This window comes from Anolis sagrei, chromosome 6, assembly GCF_037176765.1.
Source record: "Anolis sagrei isolate rAnoSag1 chromosome 6, rAnoSag1.mat, whole genome shotgun sequence".
In the NCBI taxonomy this organism is placed as follows: domain Eukaryota; kingdom Metazoa; phylum Chordata; class Lepidosauria; order Squamata; family Dactyloidae; genus Anolis; species Anolis sagrei.
Window position 1 is genome coordinate 78,215,228 of NC_090026.1, and position 4,712 is coordinate 78,219,939.

Below are 4,712 nucleotides of genomic sequence, written 5' to 3' on the forward strand. Positions count from 1 at the left end.
CATGGCAACTTCCAGTGCTTCCCAACCTTTTTTTGACCAGGGACCACTCTCCAACATTAGTACCAAAAAGGTTATAAATCGGTTTTTAGCCAACTGTAGATTTGGTTTGGTTATCTGGGGTGCAGATTCACGAAACCGCATTGGAATAGACCACATCAGCTCTAGTTTCTGATACAAAACATATGCCATCCAGTAGTCGCCATTTGCTCGCTCACAGAAAACCATATTTAATAATCGTGTGCGGATGTACTAGTAATCACTCTCTGCTTCAAGGAGTGTTTGAGGACCGAGACATCCGTAGGGCGACCAAGGTGCTTGTTTATAAAGCTATTGTCCTCCCAACCCTGCTATACGCCTGCGAGACGTGGACAATCTACAGATGTCACATGCAACTCTTAGAACGATTCCATCAGCATTGCCTCCAAAAAATCCTGCAAATCTCTTGGGAAGACAGGCAGACAAACGTCAGCGTGCTGGAAGAAGCAAAGACCACAGCATTGAAGCGATGGTCCTCCACTATCAACTCCACTGGACCAGCCACATTGTCCGGATGCCTGACCACTATATCCCAAAGCAGTTGCTCTACTCCAAACTCAAGAACGGAAAAGGGAATGTTGGAGGACAGGAAAAGAGATTTAAAGATGGGCTCAAACCCATGGGCCCAACCTTAAAAACTCCGGCATAGACACTGAGAACTGGGAAGCCCTGGCCGTTGAGCGCTCCAGCTGGAGGTCAGCTTTGAGCAGCAGTGCTGTAGAATTTGAAGAGGCATGAATGGAGGGTGAAAAAGAGAAACATGCCAAGAGGAAGGCACATCAAGCCAACCCCAACCGGGACTACTTTCCACCTGGAAACCAATGCCCTCACTGCAGGAAAAGATGCGGATGAAGGATAGGGCTCCACAGTCACCTACGGACCCATTGCCAGCACACTGATCTTGGAAGACTATCCTACTTGGACGACGAGGGTACTAGTAATCTTTCATGGGTAGTCAGCCTCTCCCAACATCCCAGTTGCCTTGGCATTATAAGAGGGTTTTGTGAAACCAGTCACTCATTGCCATGTGGTTTTGAGGCAATGTTGTAATGGTGAGACTGTGGATCATATTTCTGTTCTTATGGTCCGCTGGTGGTCCACGGACCACAGGTTGGGAACCACTCATCCAGTGGAATCAGGGGACTTGTAGTTTGGGGGGTAACTGGGGATAAGCGAACTGTGTGTGATTGGATGATGATGATCATGATGATGATTATGATGATGGTGATAATGTATTTATTACTTCCCTGCTGCTCAATCCCTCGGCTGCCAGTCCCAGGATCTCATAGGATGTTGCCATGGCAGCTGAAATGGAATCACAGGGCATATCTGCACTCAACGATTTAGTGTGGATCCGCTCTGTGATGGCCAAAGCGACAGGGAGCTGATCCAGGATAATGTGAGGCAGTGCCAACTTCTGGCCCAGGATTCAGTGTATCTCCCAACTTCAGAACCTTTAGAATATTTGGACTGGTTCTGAAACAAACCAGTACAACTGTTCTTTATTTTCTGGGCTCAGGCATAGAATGATATTGGAAGAGATCACGGGGTCCATCCAGTCCAACCCGATTCTGCTATGCAGGAACACTCCTGATAGATGGCCATCCAGCCTTTGCTTAAAAACCTTCAGAGAAGGAGTCTCCACCAGACTCCCAGGCAGCATAGTCCACTGCCAAAGAGCTCTTGCCATCAGGAAGTTTTTCCTAATGTTTAGGTGGTGTTCAGCATCCCCTCCTGTTCTCCACATCAGTAATATTACTAATATTACAATAAAATGGTATGGTACAATATAGTAATATATAATACTAATATTGTGCTATGCTAATAATATAAAATATTGTATATATATATATATATATATATATATATATATATATATTGTAAGTCACTCTTCAGGTGGGAAGGGCGGTATATAAATGTTGTAAATAAATAAACATCATGGTGATCTCTGGCTAAAGCATTGGTTCTGCTGGTCGGCTGTCACCTGCATTGATTTGGGGAGGGAATGTGGAGAGGAAGGAGCGATTTCTCCTCTTTTCCCTCCCTTGTCACCTGGTTGACATCACTGCAGGTGATCCCTGAATGGTAGGATCCACGGCTTGGTTGGAGACTGCTCTGACATGAAGAACAGGAGGGGACAGCAGCAAGGGTGGCCTTTGCAGCAGCCAGGAGGGTGCCTATGAACCACTCCAGACCTGGCACAGCATACACTACACTGGACTAGCCCCAGGATAGTGGGCCCATGTAGATCCCCCCACCCCCACCCTTGTACTCTTAATGGTGCAGTGGGACAGGTCTCCTAGACTCTCATTTCACAATGAACCCAACCACAAGGTTTGGTGGTCAGAGGTAGAACTGCCCATCAATATCTGTAGGGCCATGGTTTCCTCCAACTCAACTTTAGTAGTTTTTTCCTCCATATGATTTTGTGAAGGCAAAGCTCGATCTGTAGAGTTTTGTCAGATGTTAAAAGGCACCACTTACATCTTTGAATTCTTTAGCAAACACTGCAGTGGAATTTTAGGAATGTTCCTGATAAATGTTTTGCCCTGAACACACTAAAGGACAAAACCTGCCATACATCATAGTGATCAACAAGAAACCTATGTGCCTTGAAGTTATCTGTTGACTTTATGGTAACTTCATGAATTTAATAGGGTTTTCTTAGGCAAAGAATACCCAAGTTGTTTTGCCAGTTCCTTCCTGTGAAATATAGCCTACAGCAGCCCCTGCTACTTGTTGGCAATTTCCAACGAGGTAAGATCGGCTTCATCCCTCCTGTCTTTTAGGAAGAAACTGAAGTCATGGTTCTGGGACCAGGCATTTGGACAGCAAGCATAAATAGCGCTTTGGATATGGAATTTGACTGGAATGGTGATACGGCGGTTAATACTGTTTTCATTGTTTTAATTAATGTTCTATTTATTGTTTTAATTGTTGTTATATTGCTTTGTTATATTTAATGGCATCAAATTGCGCCAAATGTAAGCTGTCCTGAGTCCCCCTTCGGGGGTTGAGAAGGATGGGGTAGAAATGCTGGATATATATAAATACATAAGTAAATTTCCTATCCAAGTCCTAACCAAAGCTGACCTTGCTGAGCTTCTAGTCCCTGTTGTGTCACCTAACAAAAGGTTAATGGTTTTATTGACATAAGCTTTCATGAACTGCATCCCATTTCACCAGTTGCATGCTGACAATGCCAGAATAACTGGACAACAGTGTTTATATTAAATTCTGAATTATTATAATTTCTGTTTGATACAGAACAGTGTTTTTATAATTCTAAAATTGTAACCACACTTTCAGTTTGTACAAGTTTTATCTAAAAGGCAGCTCTGCTTTTAACTGATTTTCAGCAGTTGAAAGCATGCTTACACTTCAAGTAAATCTTACTAACAAGTTGAAACATAGAGTGCCAGCACCATTTCTAAATCCCCCCTTTTGCATAGGGAGCATTGTTGGGGTAAAGGGACAATGAAGGCTTAAACAACAAATAGAGTACCACAAGTCACTACATTCAGATCTGCTGCTGTGTCCCACTTCTGATTTAAACATAAATTATAGTGTTACAGTACTGCTGTAGATTTCTTAGATGAAGGGGAAGTACTGAAGAAATAGTACTCTTGAAAGGATAGCAAATCATTGCACCTAGATTTTGGTTAAAATTCCTCTAAATAGGGGCTGTAATATACTCCCTAAAGCAGCATACAGAAGTACTATGTTAATGTGGTTTATTGCTGCATAAATATATGTGATTGCAGTCTAAATAGCCAAATCCTAGATCTGCTCTCCTGATGTATGGTGAGAGAAGCGCACACCAAAAATGAAGCAAAAATGACCACCATTGTTTTGTAAAAACACACATACAAATAGGGCTCTGTGAACACAAATATGCCTCTGGATGTTGCACATGGTGCATACATTTTTCACATTTCCCATAGCTCTTAAATAATGGTGAATGGTCAGGGCCTGTGGAAGAACCTTGTGTATTTCCTGGGAATGCTTACAAGTTAGATCTGGCTTTGGGACGAAAAGATTCTCACCTTTGGTTTAGTTTGAAACCAAGTGAATTGTGAGGAACCTATAATCATGTTTCTTTCTGGAGGGCTTTTTTAAAATGCCCAAAGCAGACACAGGTTTATGATTTGGAATGAGGGCCACAGGCCAATTGCATTGGTTTGTTCATCTCTCCCTTCCTCCCCCCCCCCCCCCCATTTATCTAAATCATTTCCTTGCTCCAGTGGCCTTTTGATTCACATAAGTCTATTCTATATGCCCTATTACTTTGATCTTTTTAAAAAATGGTTGAAGATCTACTTTTGTCGTATCTGGTGTGCCTAGATTCATGCTCTGTAATTCAGAGGATGACCATTAAGGCCTTTGGAAATTTCGAGTGAAAGTATAACACTGATGGTGGTAGGACAGAACTCAACATTATTCTGAATTCATGTATGACAGGGCAATATCAATACTTACCAGTATGTTGAACCCGTTTTATTCCAAGAAACCCTACAGATTTCCAGTACAGTTTGTAGAATCCTCCAGATTTGGAAAACATTATCTGGAAAAACTGAATTTTACATAATACTATTACCAGAACCCAATCCTCATAATAACCCCCTATGAGATGATGAATGTGTTCTATTTGGGATTTTTAAAGTCAGAGAGCCAGC